The sequence below is a fragment of the Hylaeus volcanicus genome, chromosome 1 (assembly GCF_026283585.1).
Source record: "Hylaeus volcanicus isolate JK05 chromosome 1, UHH_iyHylVolc1.0_haploid, whole genome shotgun sequence".
Lineage (NCBI taxonomy): Eukaryota > Metazoa > Arthropoda > Insecta > Hymenoptera > Colletidae > Hylaeus > Hylaeus volcanicus.
In genome coordinates, this window is record NC_071976.1 from 8611383 (window position 1) to 8637337 (window position 25955).

The following is a 25955-nucleotide window of genomic DNA, read 5'->3' on the forward strand; positions in this document are numbered from 1 at the left end:
TAGATAGATAGATAGATAGATAGATAGATAGATAGATAGATAGATAGATAGAACTAGTTAAAATCTCGAAGCAACGTCGCGAGGCACGCCGACGCTGTGGTTTTTTGCAGTATTTACGGCCGATGAAGGAGCCGCGCGATTTTAAGAGGAATGCCAGCCATTATCGGTCGCCTTACTCAAGTTCCAAGTAATTTTTAATCCCAGCGCAGCGATATGGCTGAAGCCCGTCCGCGGAATGTCGATTCCGTCGGCGTAATTGAAAGGAGTCGCGCTTCTTGCAGATCCTGCGACTGCGTCCACATTCCTAAACGCGCGACAAATCCTCGTACTGAATGTTTCTCGAACTTGTTCGTCGATTAGTCACGGAGCTTCTCCTGCGGTCGTCTTGCGGGTAAAATACCCTCGTGTTGTTTACTTCAGTAGGAGAGACCAAAGAATAAACGTACTTTACAGCGTCTGCGATTGGGGTTGCAAGTTACAATTATCCTTGCTCACAACCTGTCTTCCAAAACAGCATCACTGATTCGCGCAAACAACGAGTAATTGTGTTTTCCTAAAAATTTGTCGAAAGAAGGATCCCCGAGTGCAAACATCATGAACAGGAGACAAGACATAGGCTTGCAATTAATGCCTCTTCCAGTTAATGAAGCGTCCAAGGTGGTGCAGTTTTGTTTTGTTTTTGCGGCGTTGTCCGTTTCGTCTCGCTGATGAATCGAGAAACAAGAGGCAGGCCTCCTGTGTTTACCGTTTCTTTTCGTTTCCGCAAATACTGGCAGCCGTGGGACGATTCGTAGGAGGCGCACGGCCGAGGATGAGCGAAGGATTCGTTGACTGGCAAGGCTCCTCTTCGTGACGAGCTCGATGGACCGGTGACTATTTGATTTCCTAGTGTCCTTAATTCTCAATGAATGTCTAAAACGTTTTGTTAATGATAGTGGATAGGAACATTTCGAATCGTCATTATCGTTTTACTGGCAAATGTTGAGGACTCTTGGTACCAAGGGAGGATTTATGATTCGTTGTCCACAAAAATTAGGGACAAGCGTTTCAGGGAAGGATGTTCGCACCGCGGAGACGCTCGTTCGATTTTCTACGCGGTGAACAATGGCTCCCGCTGCTAGCACGAAAGCATCGGACAAAGGGTGTATAGACTGAAGAGGAAGAACAAGAAGGCGCGCGAGAACGCCGCTGGACGTGGAGGGCGGGAAAGGAGGGTGAAACGAACAAAATAAAAGGACGATAACTCGAGACGGTGTTATCCTCGCGGCGCATCTTTTGCACGGCCCTGTAGCCAGGTAGATTTATATTCGGCCAGGGCTCCAGTGGCGCGTTATACCTTCATAGGACTCGAAACAATATGGGAAGAGACAGAAACGTATTATAAGAGAGACAGAAATTTTTGTATCTAACCTTTTGCACTCCTATGTCGAGTGTGACTCGACATCAGTTTTTAAATTGGAAGCTAACTCGAAACCAAATGGGGGGGTTTGTAAGAAAGGAAGAAATTTTTGTATTTAATGTAATGTTGAAGACATTTAGGTATACATCTATGGACGTTTATACTAACAATAAAATTAATAATACAATTAAGAAGAAAATTAAGGGATAAATTATATTTGGACAAGGCTCCAGTGATGCTATATGGAGAGTTTTGTAAGAAAGAAAGAAATTTTTGTATTTAAAGATTGAAGACATGTAAGTATACATCTATGGACGTTCAGACTAACAATAAAATTCCTAATAAAATTAAAATTCGCGTTCTCCCACGACCTCAGAAGACAAAATCAATCAGAACAATCAACAGAATCTTCCGTACCGCTATTTGTCAACGTCTGAGAAACAAAACGACCCCCATTGTTGCTTCGCGAAATAGGTACACATGTCCAAGCAAACAAGGAAGTGCGACCAGCGTACCCATCCGCTGCAAGTTGTCACATTTAACGGTACCGAGGCGACGGTCCACTCGATGGAAATCGTTCGATCGGGGACTAAAGCGAAATGACGTACAAACGTTCTCGCGTGTCACGGCAAAATCGATGGACGACGATCGCGGAAGAGATTCAGCACGAAAGCGGACACGGCTTGGCGCAAAAATCCGCGTGCCTGTTCGTTGTACGGTATTCGTGGAACGCGTCTTCGAGCAAGTCGTGCAAGCGTCGCGACACGAAACGCGAGCTTTATTCAAATCTCGTCGACCCGTACGATTTTTTCCCAAACGCGAATTCCTCGAGTAGCGGCGCCACTGCGCTTTCCGAACCGGTATTCTCTTCGGGCTCGGCGTTATAGTCGTTCTATGCCCGTAGTACACTCGCAACCCGAGACTCATGGGGAGAATTGGCCGCGCAGATGAGAGAGTCACGGTGCGAGATGGCTCGAGGGTGCCTCGCCACTTTTCGTTCTTCTCCGTCACGCTATGTTCGTCGAACGCCGAGTAAACACAAAGATCTCGTTAGAAAAGCCACGACCCGATTAACCCTTTGACTACGGGACGATTTTTTATGGAAATTCCGAGGGACCAGTCACTCCAAATATCGCCTTATAAAGAACGATGATTTAAATGAAACTTTGCGTGAATGTAAAGCATATTGCATATTGCATATTGTATAATTTATTATTTGCGACGAAGTTGTTCTAATCAATAAATGTGAACATATAGAAAGATCGGTGTTTAACTGATCGAGAACAAGATTGAGAAAGTGCAATCATTTAAACTTTTACCAACTAGGTTCAATAAACTTGTCTTTTATGACAAATATTTGTAGAGAAAGTCTCCTGCAGATAGTACTTGTAGGGTATCGGCGTCGAACAAACTCCTGATATGAGAATCGTACACAGTACGGGTTAGAGTAAAAGAAGTTTTTTGCTGCACTTTAATATTCATGATTTCTGGACTTTACAATTTAATTTAATTTCATTCGCAGCCCCTTGTCACCTATTGGGTCATCACACGAAAGTTCATGCCACCTATTATTTTATTATTCATATTAATATGTGAAATGAACCTTTAATTGTTACTAGAAAATATAATTTTTTGTCATTCTACGATTTTCTGTAAGATTTTATTAACACTAAACCTACCGACATTTCATTTGCACCTATTTCTACCATGATCGATCAAACGACTGGCCCTAAAGACACTTTCTTCAATTGGATGCAAAAATATTTCACGTCGTACTAGATTCAATAATAAAGAAAACAATTGTATATGATTGATGTATTGTATACACGAAGTATTCACAAAAATTTATAAATAACAATCAATTGACTGGTTGGTGTTTAGTGTTAAATGAACCGTTCATTGCACAAATCGATTAACTCCATAAAAGATAAAGTTGAGAAATACGACGAAATAATGCACATAAATTCAAATAAATATTGAAAAAAAGTTCTTTCCTTTTCAGCAAAGTTATTATAAATACAAAAATTTATGTCTGTACCAAGTGCTTTGACACTTAAATTTAAAATTTCTCAAATAGTTGAGTTAATCGATCGCAGTGAACGGTTCAAATATGAACACAACTCTGTGGCTCGAGCATACGCGATGATGTAATACAAATCCTACACAAGTCGACAGTTCCGTCCAACGAGGAAATATCTCCCGCGTCCAACTTGTTCTCGTTTGACACGGATCCTAATCTCTGGATCTACTTTTCGGCTACGGGCCATTTAGGAACGGACGGGCAGCGTGAACGTTAAAATGGTACCACGCGCGAGCCAAAGCGAGGCTGACCCCCGGAGGGCAGATCGTTTCGTGGAATTCCCGGCGTATCCGCAACGCGGATCAGGACAATAATTCCGATCGTAAGGACGACGATGACGGCCATAAGGAAGCGCAAGATCAATCTCTATGGTGGCTGCTCGGACGTCAAGCGGGACAGGGCCAAGCTCGTATCTCGCGCTTCGACGCGCGATTTACAGCTGGCGCGTTGCTTTATTCGACAACCTGTTCTCCGCTCCGATGCTTGCCGTAGGAACGCTGGAACTCGCATTCCTCTTGCAGGATCGTGCGTTCCCCGTGCGCGAATCAGATAAAAGTGGCACTGGAAAGTATACGCCGCGGCCAGCGACGAGGACTTTGAAGAATCGGCGCGGATTCTGGGGATACCGCGGCGCTGGAGCGCGGGTGCGTTATGCTCCGGCGAGATTTTCGATAACGATAGAACCGCATTAAATTTTCCACGACTCTTCGTACGCCAACGGAGCGTCGATTACCGCGCATCTACGTTCGTAAAAGACAGAAAATTGCGGGTGCCGTTCCGTCGAACTCTGACCTTCGCCTTACTTAACTCGAACGATCCAACGGTGAGGTTAATTCATCCTTCTCATCCTTGGAGAACTGTGTGACTTTTCCATGCACAGTATGCTATATGGTGGTCCTCAATCTGAAGAAAGACACGTGTTTAGTGGGTTTTTCGTTGATATTAATCCTTTCAGATCTGGCGTCTACAATTGAAAAAATTACCGACACTATCTTTTAAGGACGAATGCCCTTATTTGTGCACACGAAGAAAGACCAGTTTTCCTCAAAACCTACAGTATTATGTTTTCCTTTTATATTTTTCCATGATAATTTTAGTCCAAGTTAACTCTGAAAATGAAATTACATTAGAAATTTAGTGCAATAATAATTCAGGTCTGAAAGTGTTCATATACTTATCGATTAGGTGGTGGATAATATTACACACTCCAATTATTAGACTGCGGAAGTTTATGGATTTATGGCAAATCATAGTATACCAACCATAATATGCATATTATTCTGTTTAAAAGACAAGACATACTTCCATTTAAGTTTCAATTCGTTTTCTATACCAATGAAAACATGAATTTTCATGAACATCAGGAGTCTAATAATCACAATAATCATTTTCTGTACTAATAATAAATCCTATTCTAACCGACCATTATCGAAGCAACTAAAATGCAGCAGCTTTCGTCTAATTCATTGAAAATGCAAACCGCTACTTACATTCCTACAATCAGTCACAGTGGATTAATTAATACACTAAGCAGTAAGAACGCGTAATATTTCTTTTTCCCTCGCGTGCAAGGACATACAAGACACAGTCCGGTCAATTTTGCATTCGTCACAGCCAGTAGCCATTAATTCAGCGTCGACTTCGTATTCATTACATCAACGCCAACTGAATGAAATTCCAACATAATTAGTTCACGATTATATCGTCGTCGAAGCCAGGCGGCATGTTCAGCTTCGTTCGAGCGAGACTTTTCATTTAATTGCACGTGGGGGACCGCGGCGAATTTTTCAAGCGTTCCGCAAAGAGCATAATTTCGTCATCCACGCGTTAGATCGAGCCACGGAGTTCCAGCGAACCGCGAGCAAACGAGAAAACGAACGGGAGAGGACGAGGAGTGGGTCCAGCTCGAAGGGTGGGCAACGGAAGGGGACAAATTCGTCGACAGAGGGGAGGAATCGAAAGATGAGAGCAGGAGAGGTTATATCGTGGCTAAATTTAGGCCCACGCGCGCATAAAATCACCTGTTCGTTCCTGGCGAACTCGTGCGATCGCCATTATCGTCCCGCGGCAACCTGTGCGTCCGATAATTAGCGTCACCGTGAAAAGTGAATCGCTATTTTCTGAACCCAGTAATCTCGAGAGGCCCAGCGAATCAGATTGGAATTCGGCGTGTTCCTGTTTTACGTACAGGCAATCGAAATTATTCTCTTAAAATATATATATACATGTCGAATTCAGTAAACTCCTCCTTTTCAAAGTCGGTTAATAAACACAACTTGTTTCAGTGTTGGGAGGCGTAATACGGACGTAATAAAATGCTTCTTATACGTTTTATTTACTACTGTTTACGAGGGTAATACTCATTGTCATGAAAAATTTTATATATGAACGTCTTTAGTTTTGGTTGGTCATCTTTGGATATATTAAGTGACAAATACATATGTTTTCAATAGTATACTAGATTAGAACGTTTAAACAAAATAAGGGTGCAATTTACGATGAAGATAGACATATCGTAATTAAAAAGAACTTTTTGAAACGATACAGTAAAATTTATTCGCATCCCTTAATTTCCAGCATTTAAAAAAATTCATTCTCTTTCACTTCTACACAATGTCCAAACAAAAATTAAAACTGTATATGCTCAATTTCTTTGCCCATTTGTCTTGCTCCTCCCAAAATACCGAAACCATTGTGGTCCTAGTTTGAGGTTCCCCAAAACAATTTTTCAAATGTCATTACATAGGTTTCGCTTTCGCATCGAAAACGGCAGGATTGTCGACTTAAGCGATCGTTAAAGATTCGCAGTGGATTCCTGAGTCGTCCTTCGAGGAAGTCGAGAGCCTCGCCGCAGAAGGAACAATCCCATCGATGAGCCAACCTTCGAACAATGACAAATGGAATCAGAATAGGTTGTTCTTGCTCCTAAATTTTGCAGCATTGTTCCCGGCGTTGTTGTGCCTGTTAACGCGACTGTGTCTCTCCGCGGGGGCCCTTTTTGTGGGAGTGAAGGTTCCACCGACGCCAAACAATGCCATAGGAATAGTAAAATCACTCGAAGGGTACAATGCCGCGTCAGTGTTCGAAGTGAAAAATGTCAAGGGTGGCCCGAGGGTGATCTCTGAGAGGATCGAAACGGAGCATCGGCAGGCACCTGCTGACAACCGAGAAGCCACCCCCCGAGCGTGGCTTTCTCGAGTAGTCTATAGGAAAACCGTGGCTATCATAGTTCCCTCAGGTACTCCAAAAAATTTCACACGAAACCTATCCGAAATCGAGAAAGTTTGGGAAAGTGACAAGCATCGATCTGGGGTGTCTCATTGCTGTCCGTAATTAAAATAATTTAATGAAAACTTGTGATAGGTAACGAAATTTTATTTTATGTGATGCAATTAAGTAAATGGTTTTTGTATGCTTGCTAAAAGTCAGTTTCAATGGAAACTTTATCGTTCGAGAGGAACACGAGATTAATATCTTAGTACTCTATCGACGTTAGGATCGTTTTGGTAAATATAGATTGGCTGCTTCAGAGAAATTTTGCAGATTACCTTTCGTAAAAGTAATTGTATATGTTTTAAATTCTTCTTGAATTTTTTAATGAACAAATTTTAATAAATGCAACCGTTTGGATATTTATTGATTTATTTTTTATTCTTCTTCTGAATTATCCTCAGTACGCTTTGTAAATATAACAAAAATTATTGATGTATTTATAACTATTAAAGTAGAGCGGTTCTCTTCATTATTACTAATCGAACTTCTTACTTAGATTTATATCACGTACCGATAAACATAAAAAAAAAAGAATCGAAAACGGAGTAGTCATACTAATATACATATAATATAATATAACATATAATAATATACATATAATATAATATACATATAATATAATATATATACTGAAATAAATGATTCAGACTTCCAAGACTTTCAAGACTTACAATTTGCACTTATCAACATTATTCGATGAATTCTGTTATTTTTATTTCAAATAGGGTATCTAAAGACATGAAAACTAGAAGTCTAGAAAAGTAGAGAATATTTCCTTTTTCTGGTCAAAAAGAGCAAACACTAATCCAAATATTACCACAAAAAGCTCGTTCTTACCAACCGACAAAGAATACTTGTATCTATTGATGGCTAACATCGAATTCACACACTTGTCTACCTCTTACTCTTCGTTACTGTAAAAAATGGGAACTCGGCCGGCCGTAACTCTATCAGAAGAGAAACGAATGTTTAACCAGCGCCTTGTGCTTTCTTCATCCCGGAACTACGGTCGTTTACGTTTAACATTCACATTTTTAAAGGAATCCCCGTTATTTTCACGTCAGCCTGGTATTTCGCTTCGACCTTTAGCTCCATAGAACCTCCGCTTCTTTCTTTGCTCGCCGACTAGCAGCGTTCTCGCTTCGAGGCGCAACCTCGGAGGATCTCTCTCTATTGACGATGCTTCGTCCAAGCGCAATGCGTTATTGCAGATTTATGGTAAAGGACTCTCGCGTGCCTCGCGGAAAAAGCGACAGATCGGTGGAATCCTCGAGAAAGTGCAATCGCGAATCTCGAAAAGACATCTTCCGAGAAACTCCGCCGATTAGCAGATTCTTCTTGGAAACCAAGCACTATGTATTTTCGCGCCTGGCTAAGGTAGCTTTTACGTAATTCAACGTAGAGTACAGTGCGAGCGAACATTTTCACGCTTTTAATGCCAGCAGACGCTGAAACACGTCTTATGTAAATGCCTGTGTGAAATACAGGAAATTAATTTTTATCTTTTATTTTATACAACGTCTTCATTACGCTCTCCGTCCGTCCTTCTAGAGAGGTTAGGTTTTTATAACCCGTATGCAAAATTTAGAAATTTATCTATATCGTTTATTTTGTGCAATATCTTTATTATGCTCAGTAAGAGGAGTCTCAAAGTTCGAAAGTATAATGAACTGACAATGAACTCTTTGATCGCGGGACGATTGTTGCTGGAAATTGTAAGAGGCGTAGACGTGTGAATTTAAAAAAAAATATCAGCTAATTGGAAATTATAAAGACGGATCTTTTTTATATTTACAGTTTCTTCGTAAGACGTTTAGTTTTAAAAATAAAAATTAAAAGCTTAAAAGACCTGCTGTTCTGATCCTGTTGCTGTTGTCTTAAGGAAAAAAAAAACAACAGCCGAACAATCGAATTTAAAAAAAATATCATTTTACAGAGAATTGAGGAAGGAAATTTTTCTATATTTAAATTGAATTAACGAATATAAACATTTCTCTGAATCCATTTCTCGAGGGCGTATATACACGCTCTTTGGAGTCAAAGGGTTAAGAAACAAATGACTAGACAGCGTTTTATAAAAGAGACACCATAGATAAAAAAAATCCACGATAATTTATCAAAGAAAGGAGATAAATCGTCAAATTTACGAGTAGGTATTCCAAATAGGTCATTTACGACTCATCGATCAAATAAGTGAGCCGATTTCGTGGAATTCAAATAAATGCACGTATATTCGATTGAGTTTCAAGTTTCAACGGACGAGTCAACGTTTGCAAGCAAAACGCTAGTTTATTGACGCGCAATATTCGATAAGATACCGCCTTCGAAATTCTCTACCTAACCTGCAGCTGCACGAGGAAGCCTCGGGAAGGTCGCAGTTTCGCCCTAGAATCGATTTCGCGATAGTCTCTAACAAAAAGCTTCTCTGGAAACGTTTACGGTACACCTCTGGTGAATGTTGATCACCATGGTCCAACGGCCACGCGTCGAACACGAAATTGGAGCATTTCGTGAAATCGAGGTTTTGGTCGAGAATTTTCAAAGCACACGGAACAATTCACAGAAAGTCTAACGGAGGTGCAGTGAAAATTCAGAATACTCTACTAATACAATGAAAATACAGTGAAAATTCAAAATACTCTACTAATACACAGTTGAGACAATTTCACAAGACGACCACCCCACAGGGGCTCCTTCGAAACCTCATTTTCCGCTCGATGCACCGGCGAATTAGTCGATTAAGGCCGAAACTCAGCCCCCATTCTCGCCCCCATCCTTCGTCGCGGCAGACACTCGAGGAACACATGTTTTTTTCCAAGTCCAGATGCACCGTGCGCAACCCTCAGGTGTAGAAGACCGAGGGGGATCATGCGTGGCCGTGCATCCACACTCTGGAAGCGTTCCGCGTAGCGACAAAGGCCCCGTGAGTCTCAGCCCCCTCTTCATGGGTCCCTCGTGGCTTGGGGGCCCGCGTATATACCTAGCCGTTCTCTACCTGGCTAGAGCAGCGGAGTAGAGAAACCGAGCGAGCCACGAAGAAGGACGAGAGAAGTTGGCGGCGAGGTGAAAGAAGAAGGAAGGTGAGAGTCGCGGAGGCGCACAGGTAAAGGTGGTGGGGAGGGAAGGATAGGAGTTGTCTTCTGGCAGGTAAGAGAGGGGCGGCGAGGGAGGCGAGGAAGTCTGACGGCAAACGAAGAAGAAGAAGGTGGAGAGGCACTCCGGTGGTGGCGACTCCGATGCCGACGGTGGTGGTGGCGGTACCAAAGAGCTCGGTGGTGGTGGTAGAAGGTGGAAAGGGAGAGGCCCGAAGGTGCAGGAGAGGCGAGGAGAGACTCCTGGCCAGCGTGGACCTGTACGTCGTTGCATGGCCGACCTGGAGACTCGCTCTCCGCAAGGTGAGACGCGCGGACCGAAGAGGAGGCCTCGAAAGATCGGCAGGAATTCTCGTGAAAGCCGCCTCTCTTCCTTTCTCGCGTGTTGTTTGACGCTGCGCGCTCTTCCTCGCGCTGTTACACCGTGGAATCGCGAGTGATCCGTGAAACGACGGTGTGTGCCGTATCGTGAAATCGTCGTACGGTCGTTTAACGTTAACGTCGACGGCTCAGCGACGTGGGTGGATACTCGAGTATCATCCCAGCCGGTGGACAGACGACGACGAGTCCTCGACGAAGGGAGCACCCCGGACGCGTTGACAGAGGGAGGCTAGCGAGGGCCCTGGGGTATTGTTGTCAGCGGAAACAGGTTGGCCAGGAACGAAGACGATAAACTTTCGGATTTTATGCGCTGGAAGGAACGACGCAGGAATTCGTTTCTCTCCCGCGGTCGCGGGGAACTCGAGACGGCCGAGAACGGGTTCGTGGAAGCGATGCCAGGCGGACGCAGAGTGCGGCGTCAACGTGTTTGACAGTGATAACGCGTGCGCGCGTACACCTCTTATCGGCCGCGTAAACTCGATCTCGCGTGGCACCGCGATCAGTTGATCTCGCGGACGTGCCCGTCCGGAGACGTCTGCTGTGGCTTATTTCGCGCGTGTCCGAGCGTCTCGCGTGACCACCCCGCACCTTGTCGATCGATCGACGATCCTTATCGGTGGTGATCCACGTTTCCCACCCCGGGACAACGTGCAAGCTTTTCCTAACGAGGGAACTTGGTTGACGTGAAAGTGCAATAACGGAGTTATCGGAACGGATGCTTCGAATGTTCCGTGTGTTGTGCACGCGATTACGATAACACCGGGGACACGCTTGTTTTGAAAGTGAACGTTCGTTTCCTTGAAGTTTCGTACGTGCAGCGTGCCGAATGCCTCGCCTTGGATATTTCGTCGACCGAATGATCGCTTCTGAATCGGTGAGTGACTTTGCACGAACAGATCTCTCGCACCGGTGCGTCATTTTCGAGATGGGCGGTTGGAGTGTCTGTGGAACGTTAGAGCAGGATCGCTAAAATGTTTAGGGTGTCCAATATGATCCTTTTGGGGGTATAGAGTATCGCTAATTTGGAATATACTGTTTTTATGCAGATATTATGCAATAGAAATTTGTGTAAGGTTAGAGTAGCGACACAGTCCAATTCATATTTTATGAGTGAAAATATTTAGGTTATATAGTATCAACTTTTTATAGGTGTGGAGTGTCATCACTTTAGAATATACTGATATTTAACCGCAATTTTTATGTAACCATCAAGTCTGGTTTATGTGTTGTCGACGAAAACAATCCAGGTCTGTAATATCAATACATAATTACCAATTAATTATTGTCAGTAATTTGGAGTCTTATAAACGATATCTGGCAATAGATAACACTATCATTCGTGGGGATTATTTTATGCTGCAAAATGTGGCCATTTGAATAGTCAAAGAACCACCCCTATATTTAACATTTAGACTCAAATAGTTTGAATTATATGTATCCATAGTAATAATTAAGTAATATTTAGAACAGATTCCTCTTTCAAATACAAGTATATCATACACACAGTCGATCCCATGAATATTGGTACCCTCTATAACTATTGAAGATGTTCGACTACATTATATAACGGTTTTAATATTACTAAATAAATTCTTCATTATAAACATGTATATGAATACGCTTATATATTTATATATATTTATATATATTAGGTTGTTCCGAAAGTTTCTTTCGCGAGTTGCACTCAATTATTTTCTATTGCCTATTATATAAATAGACAATCTAATTTCTTAGACATTGATGCTGTAACAGTAATGAAGCGAAATGAATCGTACACAATTCAGTAATGTAACATAAAACATACAATATTGTGTATATATTAATTATTAATAAAGCGAAAGAAACTTCTGGGACAACCTAATACATGAACATGTCTATGTAAAAATACACCTGGAAACATGAAACCTACCATTTAATTTAAACAAATTTCTTCAATAGACATAGAGACGTCATACGTTGTCCATTTAATTTTCTGTGATTTCTGTACATTGTTAATTCAGCACGTTCTATGCATCCTTGTGTGTAATCCTGTACAGCATTAGAATATTAAGCTATGAACCACAACCTCACTCCAAAGACATTCGATATCTCCAATATCTTCACCAACACGTTCGTCTAGTGTTTACCCAAAGATCAATCTTCCCATGCATCTTCCACAGAATATTCCTCAAGTTCAACGCCTCCTTCGAGCGTTATCTATCCGAGGCCACGAGTTCTCCCGACGTCTAAGTCGTCTATGGCAGATCCGACGTGTTCGCTCGGCAGTGGCGAAAGTTTCCGGAGAAACGACAGTCGAGACGGTCTCTTCGGTCCGGTAGATCGACACGCCTTAACTTTTCTTGCGTACATTCTTCCTCCGTGCAACACGGGACCCGGGGTATCCACGTCCGACGTCGAAGCACGCTTTTGCGCGTTCCGTCCGCCGAAACGCGGCCCGGTCGCGCGCGTTTTCTGTAAAAACTCCGGCATACCGTGGTCGCTTTTCAGCCAAAAGATTTATAAAGGTGGCGTGTTTCTTCCTCAGGATCGCGCGGAGCTAGACTTTCACGTACGCGCACCGACGCACGTTCCTCCCATAAATTCTGGCCCCCGAACGTAAACAGATCCGCGGGAACCATTTGTAGCCTGTCGCGGATACTACGCGACCAGATATATCGGTTTTTATCCGGCGGCCAAGCTCGGCCAATCGCTCTTGATCATTTTGACACCGTGACGGAGAAAAAGCGACCCTCGCGATCTGAATTAGCACTCGACCGACCTTACTCCGATTTCGCGCGGTCGTGCCGCAATCCGATCGCCTTGTCAGAGGTGTATCGCGCTTAGGAGCTAACGGTGAATTCGATACAGTCGCTATAAACACGCCTGACCTCGGTACATCTGCGCGTTTACCCTCCGCGCCGTGAATTGTATTCCGTTCTCCGAGGGGGACATTGTTTCACGGTTAACCCTTTAACCTGTAACAACGTGTGAGATTCGAGGTACAGAATTTGAGTTGTAGGGGAGGAATTTCTTCGAAATTTGAAGAACGTAGACCGTTTACATAAAACTCACTTCGATACGAGTCGGATGTTTCTTTATTACCACAGCCGTCGTCAATAATTCGACAATCAATGCCTTGTAATTTGTCTGCAGAAAAAAAGTTTGGCTCATAAAGTATTAACATCTAACTCTTACATACAAATCGGTTTCACTCGCAAATCATAGAATATTATAGAAGAGAAGCAACAATATCCTTATCCTTCAAGTTCGTTCTTCCTCGAATACACTTTGCACCGATTGCGTTCATGAGATCTCAATCACTGGGACGCGACAAAGGGACACCACCTTCTTTCCTTATTCTTTCTCCCTTATCTTCCTCCCTCGATTCTTTATTCGCGCGTACCTCGACGTTCCTTTTTTAAATTTCGCCTTTCGTCATCGACTCCGCGAGCTCCGTGTCGAACCGACGTTACGAGCAAGATTTGCCTGTTCCCCTTCGATGTGCCGCGTTCCAATTGGCTCACGGACTTATTGCACACACGGTGGCCGGTCGAAAAAGAAACTTCGTGTCGATAACCAGGCCTTCGGGCACGCGAATTGCACAAGCCTGGAATTTCTTCTTCGCGGTCTCCCCGGGACCTCGAGCGCCTAATGTTTGCGGGATCGTTAGTAGCCGCCGGAGACTTGAACGCCGGGGTAAGAAGCCATCGGCTTGCGTTGGCGGCAAAACGCCAGTTTCGAAAACATCGGCCCGCCGAGCATGTGACATCTGCCACTGCACCGGACCATTAGGTGGCTTACCTTTTCAAACCTCGAGACCCACGGGGAAAACCTAGCGCTGTCCACCTTTTCTTCCTCTGCTCTTCCCTGTGGCCTACCCTTTGGATGCTGCGGCCACTGAGTCTACATGGGAAGCTCCCGTTTATGGATTATTCGTTGCTCCGTACCATCGGCAGGGATGAAATTGGGATCATTTCTTTTGGTACTTCTCCGGGTATTCTGAAAAGGACTGCGATGTAGGTGAACCGTATTTCTGAGAAAACGAGACTCTTTGTTAGGAGAAAAATAATTTATATTACAGGTAGGGAGTAGAACGTAAGTGTACACCCCCGCTCAGAAGCACATGAACTCTTCCTTAATAAAAATAAATATTTAGTACTTGTAGGGGTGGAACTCTTTACAATTTGGAAGAGGATAGGTGTAAAAATAAAAACCAGTGAATTCTTCCTTACACGGCCGATGTCTGTATTCCAATCATAACTGTCCCTCGCCTCGCCGTTCGGTCGTATTTACTTGTGGCAAAACAATAGCGAGGGGGGGGGGGGGGGCAAGGAAAGTTCGGGAGTATTCCCGAACTTAGTGTACGTTACAACCTTAGGTTATACACGTGTATGTACATATACACGTTATACGCTTACATACTAATTCTACACAATTTGTATAAAATGATAGGTTTCATGTTTCTAAATCAATGTTTCGTTATAAATATATGTCCACGAATAAACTTTACACATGTACATATTTATAATGAAAAATTTATTTAGAAAACATGACATCAATCCTTTAATTTAGACGAACTTCTTCAATGAACACTGAAGGTACGAATACTTATGCGACTGACTGTATTTATTTCTTGACACCAACATCAAAATAATCCCAAATAAATCCACACTTGAGAGCCCCAGAAGTCGAATAACCACGTTCCTCGCGAATCTCTAAGAATATAATTCCCTCATCCAAGAAACTCTTTGCAACTAAACTTCTCTCGTCCGCATAGCGGCTATTTTCAGCGCGTCTATGTTTCAAAACTGCACTTTTCTCGATACAATGGACCGCATAATTGTCAGTCACCGCGTTTCTCGGAACGACGAACGTAGAAGGAGCATGGGCGAGTTCACATGTCGCGGTGGAAAGAAATTTATTCCGACGTAGACAAAGTCGGAAATGTCGGCGCATAATTCGTTGAAATGCACTAAACGAAGCCGATTAGGTCGGGGCAGTGTGGTAACGTTCGTCACGGTAACGATGCGTTCGACTCGGCCGCATCGGTTCGACGTCAGGAATACCACGTTTGGGATGTCGTCTTATGGTTATGCGTACATATGGATGCGTCCACTCGGTTCGAGTATGATGTAGGATGCGTTCGGTGTCCCCGCGATGCACGCTGGAAAGAAAAATGTATTCTGCCTCCTCTAAGGACGCGCCTACTCTGAAACAGAGAAACATTAATCGGTTCGTGTTGAGGCTCTCCGACCGCGAGAGGGAGGGAAAGAAATAAAAGGAGGAGATCACAAGAGGAATGACATTAGAATGTCATCCATATGATTAGAATAGGATCGAACGCATCGCTGAAAATAGAGGAGATCTCGATGCGACTGAGTAATTTATGGGAAAAATTCTTATTAATGCCCATAATATCGTGGCAGGCACCGGGCAATGGGTGCCGTGAAACCTCAGAATACCGATGACGCGCGTGACACGCGCGGCCCACACGAATTTCTTCCGGTTTTTTCTTCGTCGCCGAGCGTTTCCGTCGCGGGGACACCTAGGAAAGTGACTGCAAATGTAACCGATGTAATGTGCATTGTTACCGACCGTTTTGCCAAGCCGTGGGCCATTATTTTCTATGGAAAGACACGATCGGCGTCGCTGATAAATCGATTGCGCAAGCCCCGTGCTCCTGCGCCCGTTGACTTCGATCCTTTGATATCGAGCAATTTGTCACATCGACTAGTTTCTAGCGAACGTCGAGCGTGATATCCTGCCTCGTAGATGTGATCACGCCGATCTGGTTCAAATATTTAGAAAAATATATATATATATTAGAAAAATCGTAAAATGTCTTGATAATGGGACCACCGGAGATTCATACTCTACAAGATGCAACAGGTTTCCGTCCGATTAGTCAAGCCATCTCAGCGTAATCGGTGAACATACCTTAAAAAAAAAAAAAATACATGTCGAATTGAGTAACCTCTTACTTTTCGAAGTCGGTTAAAAATAAAATTTTTACGAATGGTTCCCTGTATCAGTCATGTTCGAATATATTATTGTTCATATTAAACTATGTAATTAATGACGTATTTAAATCCACTAAATGCAACTTTTTCTTGTATGTACATCCCACGCAACGTGAAAGAGTCTCTATCACCTGGTTTCGAGCCTGAGACCTTTCCCTTTACCCTCGAAAATCGACTCCGGGGCAAGTGGTCGAGTCTTCATGGGTTTCCCAGATACAATGTGCTCAAAAGTCGACAGGCACTGTCGTAGCTTTTGGAACATCGATGGGACACTTAAAACCCTTGCGCAGACCCTTAAGGCCCATCTTAGTTAGAGGGTATTGACGTCGGATCTCTATGGGATACCTTTCTATGGGATACCTCACCTGCTTTGGCGCAGCCTCGAGGAAAAGAATACGCGCACAGGCCACACGCGTACATATACATACACGCCGTTGAAGACACATGCATCGCCTTCATTTTTATAGATGGACTTGAAAAGAAGCATGTCTTGTCGGGAAAAAAATGTTAATTTCTTTATAAGCTATCGACTGTCTTGACGTCTATCGTCGTTTTCTCGTGACTATGTGTTCTAGACGCAGGAGCCATTAGTCTGTGTCGATAATCATCTGTAATTGCTACTTGCTGGGTATTTTTAATGGAATCTTTGCAATCGCATCGAAGTCTCGCGTGAAGGTTTTGTTCTTGGAAGGAGCCATTCTATAAAATGATCTGACGAAGAAGCAGGATTTTTAGCAGCAAAATTTACGAGCATGTAGTATTCAAAGAAATAAATAATAAAAATATTTAGGTACCTAAATAGCCGATCACAAAATGCTCCTGTTAAGATAGAAGGAACTCTTCAAACAAATTCTACAATTCGATAATAAAATTTCATTTCTGTTGTATCGAGATTTAACTATAAAATCGTATTTTTCATTAAATAAGGTCGAACACGTTCTTCGATATTCCATAAACGTTGATTGGCCTGAAACACGAGTTTCTTTTAATACGATACTGTTTGAAAATTGCAGCAACCTGTAATACAAGAAGGTAATTTCAAACAATGACACTTGCGGCTTTCTATCGCTCGATAAATACCAGAGGCGAGGCGTAACGGCTCGCGTAAGTCTGATTGGCTGTTTTCCAATAACCATTGTCATTAGAAACTTCGAATGGGCATGGATTTGTGAAATTATCGTCGGTTTCGTTTCAGAGGTGCGATAGGGACGTATAATTTGTGGCACTTTTAAGCACCGAGTAACTTTTTACCGCGTGTTGGTATTGTTCGTCGCAATTGCAAAATTTTCGCGCTAATGACGACCATAATTCAACCCAATGACTGTTTGATAGCGCAATTATTAGTAATCTCGTGGCGCCGAGGATGGAAAGAGATAACTCTTTGTAACTTTTATCGTGGGCGATAAAACCACTGATAAACCACAAAAGAATTAACAAACATGGAGCTTCTGATTAGTTAAAATTATTCCACAGTCAATATTCACCGTACATATTAGTGTAATCGTGTGTACTAATAAATTAAGGTTACCTTAGAAACAGTACTTTAGCTGAAACTTGGACTCTTTTGCACAACTGTTGATATTTTATTTTACATTTAACTATTATTATTATTGTATATATTTATTATTATTGATTATCATGTTACATTTTACGTGTTAATTTTATATTTATGCCTCTACACATACAATTAGAACGTTCAATAAATAATAATAAGAATGATCAAGGGGTGTTCGAAGTGCCAGTAATTTAGCTAACTGTATAAAGCGATCGTACGTCGAGTTCCAGGCAAAATAAAATTCGATTACAGCCATAAATTACAAAGAACAGACACTGACGAGAGAAAATGGTACAAACGATCTCTCATGAATACGTAAAAGCGGGCTGAATTCTGACGCGAGCGCAACAGAAGGAAAAAGTAAGCGTATTATCTGAAAATCGTGTCGAATCATAGCCCATTAAATTTCACAATCGACTTACTTTCACAACGTGGCACCCCAACCACATATACCACCGAAATAACGATCGCAGTAATTACGTTCTTCGCGTTTCTCGTTTGCATTCCCCGGATAGAAAAGAAAGCTCGTACTCCGCGAAACGTCTGAATAAACCATTTAAAAAATTCAGATTCCTCGGTTTTTTTTCTGTAGTCAAAATGAGTTTCATTTAGAAATTATGCAATTTCTTCGGGAGATCAATAAAGAATACATTGTGTACACGATACACAAGACAAGCTCGATGATTTCTACAATTTTCTATAAATTAAATTCAAGACTCTCAGCTTCAGCCGTACCTACGTCGCTATTTCAAAATTCCACAAATTTTAAGAAACTCTCCCAATAAAATTAAAAACAACAGAATTAATAAATACTTGACTATAAACTGCATCAATGAAAATTGTTAGCATTCTCCCCGTCGTAGAAACGGCATCGCATACCCAATACGTTAAGACGTTAGAAACGAGTCGTTAACCAGGACGAATAATCAATCGTCTGCCTATAATAGTCGATAGATGGCTGGTTGCACATCTCGGGAGATGCTGGAAGGTCCAGAGTCGAGGGAAAGGCGAGAGTGACGTCATCTGCAGGAATGAGGTTAAACCGACGCTAAAGTCGCGCTCGAAAGGCCGCTATAGCGTTCGACGCGGTGCAGGATGCATAAGAGAGACGTGGTCCTGGACGGACTCTACGCGGTGTCCCGGGACACCATGCTTGAGATTTCCCGCGTTTTGAGCCAAGCTCGAGGATCATAGATCCGCGATTGCATCACGAATATCTTCGGTGCTCATTGCTCGAGCGATTCTCTGCCACGATGAACGGGCCGACGATTTTCTAGATGCTTCTTCCTCGTTTCGACTCGGGGGTATCGAGAGGAACGCGATTGCGATTCTCGTGAGCAAAGAGACAGGACCTGAACTTCTTCTCGATGCTGGAGAACGCGCTCGTACCGCTGCAGAGCGTGCCAGAGAAAATCGTTTTATAAGCGGAGAGTTCAACGCTTGGTAATGCCGTTTTTAACTCTAGGAGGGTCGGCAACCTTTCGTGCCTGAAGACAAAGTTCACGTTTGAATGGAGATTAGAATACCTTCGGATAGAATGCCATCGCTTTTATGCCCTTTTGGTTGCAGGAAATTATTATTTACGTGGGGCATTATTTACTTTAGCGGGTAAAACGGCGAACGTGAGTTCTCTTTAAAGTTGATTTAAAGCGTTGTGTTTGAAGGAGTTACGAACAACGAATGTGCATTAGGAAGGCATTAAAACGCTGTTAAAAGTAACCATTATTTATATTTCTGTATACATGTTGCTTAGGATCTAATCAGATCCTATCAGATAGACCAGATAGTATGAGTTTTGAATATTAACTCTTCTCTTTTCTTTGTCTAGAAATTAAATATTACCTTTCTTACATAGATAAGTTGAAGTACAATGTTCAAATACTTGGCATTAGATGCTTAGTATTAGAAGTTCACTTGTACCAATCTGTCTACCAACAATATTACTATTTGTTTTAATTTTAAACACTGGCTAATTTTTGTATCCATTACATTATTCATCAGAAACCCAATACAAACACAGAATAATGATGTTTACTCTGAGAAGTCAAAGATTTCTGTCCGTAAATTGAGTTCCTGTCTCGACGAGTGTATGCTAAGAAAGACGTCTTAGCATACGAGACGAGCGTTTGAACATCGGGGCAAGATAAGCGCAGCTTTATTAGTTGCTACTTACACCTGGCAGTACTCACAAACCACTGTTGGACAACATCCTTATCTCTTATCACAGACGTTGCTCGTAACGTTTCTTCGTACGTGAAGTTGTATTCCTACAGTCAGCACCTAAATGTTAATCTTTAGCGTATGCCTAGAACAAACGTGCAACTGCCAACCGGCACGAATATGACGTAAAGAGTATAAGAATGCAGCCAGTTGAACCGTGTAGAGAAAAGGGGAAATTTAAATTGGAACATTTCAGTCGTACGATGATTAACTGACGTGGTACACTCTCTGTAGTCACCGCGTGACTAGGAGTAATTACTTTGATTATTAATGGAGTGCAGATTTTGTGCATTTATTTTCAACGAATCTATTACTTGGCAACTGTAACGAACTGCAAGATGTGTATTTGTTAGATTAGCTGTGTTACAGCTTTTCAAGGTATTAAGTTTGTGAAATGATGTAAGTATTAGTAATTTCAAATGTCAAAGGCGTGAAATGAGGAGCACTATTTGTCAGTAGTAATGTTGGCGTTATTTAGTATAACTTATGCTTCAGATTTAGTGACTCATAATTATTGCTGTTAAATTGTATGTACATATTCATCCAAGCAAGATAGGTTTCTTTCACTGTATTACATAAATAAGTTCTGTTAAAAATTCTTCGAATTCGAAACAATCCGCATTGAAGTTTTCAATTTGTATAACAATTATTGCATGTTAAAATGATCTTGAAGAAAATATTCGTTAGACTCTTTCATATAAATTCAAGTCTTAAAAATTTGTAATTTTAATTGTAATAGTAATAGTACAATTCAGATCAGTAGGTCTGAAGATTAATTAAATACAAGAGTAAGAATACTGTTGCGCCGGAGGGTGGTGCCGCATCGAGGAGTAGTCATTTTAAATAATTAACACGTCTTTTATAAAGGGAACAAGAACACAAAACGTTTACTAACTATAACAAAAACTCAATTAATAAGCACGTCCGTTCGATGGCAAGTCTGGCGACGTTCTGCCCATTCAAAAGTTGCCGGTTCTCTTGGAAACCGGAACATCCTGACGATCTGCTTCCGGTCATTCTTCAGAACACACTTCACATCGTCGCAGCATCTTCACGCTGCCGCAACAATATTATAATGAATATCTCTTCCATGTCAAAGTTCTCCTCATATTTCCTTCCCAAGCTTCCTTCCAAGATCCTTCTCCGTAGAAAATAGGAAACTAGTTGCTTAAATAAATTTCCTCCCGTCTTCACGTCCGTCTTCCACCCTCCCAATTATCACCAGAACTCGTTCCACGTCTGCGCACCCGAAACGTGGATATCGCTCCATCGCTGAACTTTCCAGCTCAGGGTTGGAGAAAGGCGAGGCAAAATTCAGTAATTCCACGACGCCGGCGTCCGAAACCTGGAACCTTTGAACCCGGGTGCTCTCACTACTGCTATCTCGGTGCAGCATCCGTGGAACCCTTTGTCTTAGCCAGAGCACGACTTGGGCCGCATAATATGCGGCCAGCCTCCGGAGAGGCCACAGGCCTGTCGGGTATCTATCTACCAATACAGGTACCATCGTGTACCAACTACATACCAACACGAGTTTCTCAGCCGGGCTTCCCTCTATCTACGGAGGATCTCCACTGGTACGGACGAGCTCGTGCTGACCTCGGGGGCTAAAGATTACGAGGGCTCGCCACGACTAGAATTCAACCTCCCGACGAGATGTATAGACGCATGCAACGTACTCCTACCGCTGCGGTGCATCCAGCCTTCGAGTGTACGTAGTTAAGCGCCCAAGTCCGGTTGCAGAAGAATCTTATGACCGCGTATTTTTCCGCTGATGCGGCTCCATTAGAGCGGCAACCGAGGGAAAGGAGTTATTACCCGTCGGCTCGATGCCTGCCATCTTTATTTTCCTTCGTTGCTCCGTTCTCCTTCGGTAACGAGGAATTTATGCACGATTTCGAGACTTTTCTCCGACTATAAGGAAATTTAGTTCGTCGAGGCGTTTCTTGGAAGTTGTTTGCATTCGTTTTGGCGGCGAGGTGGGAATTGATAGGTGTTGTCGGGACGTGATTGTGAAATATTTGGAGAGTCGTGATTAGAGATGGCGTGAACTGCTACTTTTGAATCACTCGTGATTCAATCACGATTTGACTTTTCACAGTGATTCGTGATTCTTCGTGATCGCTTCGGATTGGTAGAGAACATTCTTTCCACTTTTCTTTTAAATTATGAATTATGTTGTTCTTAGATTATATATGTATTATAATATGCTCTAAAAGCAATGTTAATATAATTTTAATACAATTTAAATTTGACTCATTTGTAGTTTCTTAAATTTCCGCTAAGGGAAGACGACGAGACCCTAATCTGAAACGCCATCTTCCGGATCACGGTCGTGATCGAAATTTAATCACGACTGCGATCGTGATTGTGTGATCACCGTGAAAAATCATTGTTGGTGATTTTTCACCCCATCCCTAGTCGCGAAGCTTAGAAAAGTTATACTTGAGTCATTCGGTGCACAAATCGATTTACTCCACTTTCTGATAAATTTTTAATTTAAATATCGAAGCATTCGTTATAGTCGTAACTTTTCTCTTAACATTCTCATTTCTACCACCACAAGAATTATTTGCCCCGTCTCCAAAATAAATAAACTGCAATCCAAACGCAAACGTGCAAATAATTCCTTCCACCTTTCGTTTCGAGGAATACCATCGACCTTGCCGAACCTCCACCTTTATCTCCTTTTGCAGCCATAGTTGGAAGTTAGAAGCCTCGACACGCGATTTCGCAGTACAATTCTACAAACTGCGGTACCTTCGGCCGCCTTCCGCTCGTTTACCCATTCAAGTGAAACCCTCCTTCTGTTTTTGTTTTTGCCAGAACGCGTGCGATGTTGCGTACGTAGCACGTTGCGTTGTACGTGGGTCGGTCGAAACGAAAGGCGATGGGTAGGTAGAGATACCTACCGTACCCACCTAGGGACCACGAACCGCTCATTGGCTCCGTAATTACGCCGATTATACCGTGGTTTTTTTTTTATTTATGATTGCACCGCGAGCCCACGGGTCTACGAGCGGCTCGGGGCTCGCTTACGCAAATGAGCGACCGCGCATGAAAGGAAAGCGATACGAGGCGGTGTTCGATCATCCGATAATTGATCCTGCGTGTCGCGGCCACGGTACAAGCGTGTAGTAGTCAGCGGTGAAGCTTTTATTAGACGTTACGTTAGTCCGGGATCGTCTGATCATGAATTGCCCCCCGATCGATGGGCGTCGATCTTGGTCATCGGGACACCCAACTTGCTGCCGGATTCTCCCTTAGTTTAGACACTTTAGAATGGAGTAAGTAGGTGTGAGAATATTTATATCGAGATGAATCTTTTGTATATTTTTATTCAATCGGTATACGAAGATATCTCGCAGTGATCGTTTGATAAGCTTTAACAGTAATAGACAGGTCTATGGAAACGTTTGTCGTAGGTGTCACAGATGCCGTCGAGTTATTATGAAAAATAAAAATATAATTAACACTTGAAATTTTTGTATGCAGTTTTTGTATGCAACATATGAATTGCACACAATCGTTTCATGGATTATTTGATTTAGTTCCACGTAAAATATTGTTGTATTTAATTAAAATAATTGTCATTAAAACTAGTCACTTGTCCCATCACGGTAGAAATAGTTAGAAGTAAATGTCGGTAGGTATAACGTATACGTCATCTTGGGAAGAAATACAAATTATTTAGTAAAATAACATTAGCATGTGACCTGAAAGTTACAAAGCTCATAGAGGGCTAATATTTATCATGGTAGTGGGTTGTCCGGAAAGTCCATGCTGATTTTTGATAGGTGGTGCAAGTCTGAATATGTCGAAATGGTTGAAAACAAATAACATATACATATACCTTCCCTTAAAAGGTGGAAAGGTTGTGGAACAAAATGGTATCTACGTAATTCAATAAATATACATATAAATAAATGTATATTACAATTCAAATGTGCCTTTGAAGTTTTCTTAAAAATTGGCACGAACTTCCTGGACAACCTAATATTTATCTTCCTGGTCTCATGAGAATATGCAAATCTCAGCCAGATTTCCTTTAACACCTCACCTACAGGACTAATTCTTGTAGCTTCTCTGTAAGACCCATCGTCCATACATGAATAATATTGCGGTGAACATGCTAAAGGCATCCAAGCTCAAAGTCGCGATATCTATTTCTCCGTTCGAGATCACAGTCCGTGTCGTGTGCCTTAGTAGGTATTCGGGCGCCCCATTAACGCAAATACGTCCCTGCGGAACCAGTTTCCGTCCCGACGGTGTAAAACCCGACGATTGATCGGTGCAGGGCCGCGAAACAGTCGCTTACATTGGCACGCGCTGCCTCGAGAACCGGAGTGGACTCCCTAGGAAACACGGTATCCGTCCTGCGGCTTGGGACACAACTCGACAAACGAGTATTCGAAACCGTATACACGCATACCCGCGACAGTTTTTAATTTCCTTCCCCCTTTATTTTTCTATTCGCAGTTTTTCCGCATCTCGGCGTCGCGCGACGCACGTAACGTCATCGATGTTGCGTTCCGCTTCCAATCAATTAGCTGGCGTCGTCGAACGGAAACCTACGAAGAATTTCGCCATTAACGCGATCGCCTTTCCGCGAACTCAATTCGTTCGAATATGCGCTGGAAAACCCGAGGTTTTACAAGCAGAAGCTGTCTCTTCTTGCGCGAAGCTTGTTTTAATCAGGAGTGAACGAGGCGCCGTGTAGAATAGCAAACAGACGCAGCATGTTTATACAAAACGTACTTGGAACGATTGTGGACCATTGGGTTAAGTGGTTGGATGGTATTTATGTGTGCAGGAATTACTTGGCCGAGGCGCTACTGTTACGAAATGTTAACATTATGCGGTAGATAGGAACTATTAGGGCATTTGTGTGTGGATGGTATTCGTTTAGGAATTCTTTCTGATTGTAAATAGTACTTGACTTACTCTTCGAAATATGTGCAAATATTCCACATGGTTTCTCCATATACTTCAATTTATAATAATTGATCTTAGTTTATACCGTCATCTAATAATCAATCACACTTTTGAGTTGATTAATCTCTTCGAAAACTCCTAACCAAACAACGTGGAATTAAATGAAAGATCCTCTGTTTGAAATGCATTGTATCTCTTCCTGCTTGTGAATTTTTAATCCAGAGGTTTATCTCGAGCTTCACCAGTGATTTCCTCAGGTAACTTCACGCTTGGTAATCCATCTTTGAAATACGTGCAAACAGGCATGATAAATAGTGCAGCTTTGCAGACTCCGAGAAAGTAATTTGATGTTATGAACAATCATGAATATGCACTGGGAAGAGTCTTTCTTTTCGGCTATAATTTTAGACTTGCTGGAGACAAAAATTCGAAGCAGAAATCTCCCGCATAAACTTCTATCTAAAATAAAAATTTTCATCCAAGTCAAGAGTTATCTATTAGGTTGCCCGAAAAGTTTCTTTCGCTTTATTAATGAGTAATACATGCACAATATTTGATGTTTTATGTTACATTACTGAATTGTGCACGATTCATTTTGCTGCATTACTATTACAACATGAATATCTATAAAATTAGATTGTCTATTTATAGAAACACGACCACATAAAATAATTGAGTGCAACTCGCGAAAGAAACTTTCGGGACAACCTAATGATAAACCTCATCCAAGAGTTCTCCAGTATGCTTCAACCTACTCTTCCCAAAGAAATCATCCCCTCGTACTTGCTACCTAATCCGCAATTAACAATCTACACTCGTGGTACCCGATTCCACATTTCACTCGAGAATTCTGCCCGTGTCTGTCTAGGCGAAGCGAGCGCGACTCGCGCGCGTGTGCGAGCGCACGCGACGCTGGTTCGTCTACACGGTGTCCACATATGGTCGGCGTACCGGTCCGTCTCTCCTGCATCGCCTCGAGAGTCCTTGACGCCCACCCTGTGTGTACAGTTCCTCGCCGCGG

The 25955-nt window shown here is 42.4% G+C and overlaps 1 protein-coding gene across 4 annotated transcripts in view; it reads left to right on the plus strand.

Annotated features, from left to right (window-relative positions):
* The window catches only part of LOC128876484 (epidermal growth factor receptor), a 238435-nt gene that overhangs the window by 130364 nt on the left and 82116 nt on the right, over positions 1 to 25955 (plus strand). The window contains exon 1 of one of the 4 annotated variants that reach the window (XM_054122914.1): positions 10008 to 11099. The exons of 2 other annotated variants lie outside the window; for them this stretch is intronic. The gene's annotated coding sequence lies outside the window, so the exon portion shown is untranslated. Of the gene's footprint in view, positions 1 to 10007; positions 11100 to 25955 lie in introns of those variants that run through there. One more of the 4 variants, XM_054122908.1, reaches the window with a different exon arrangement.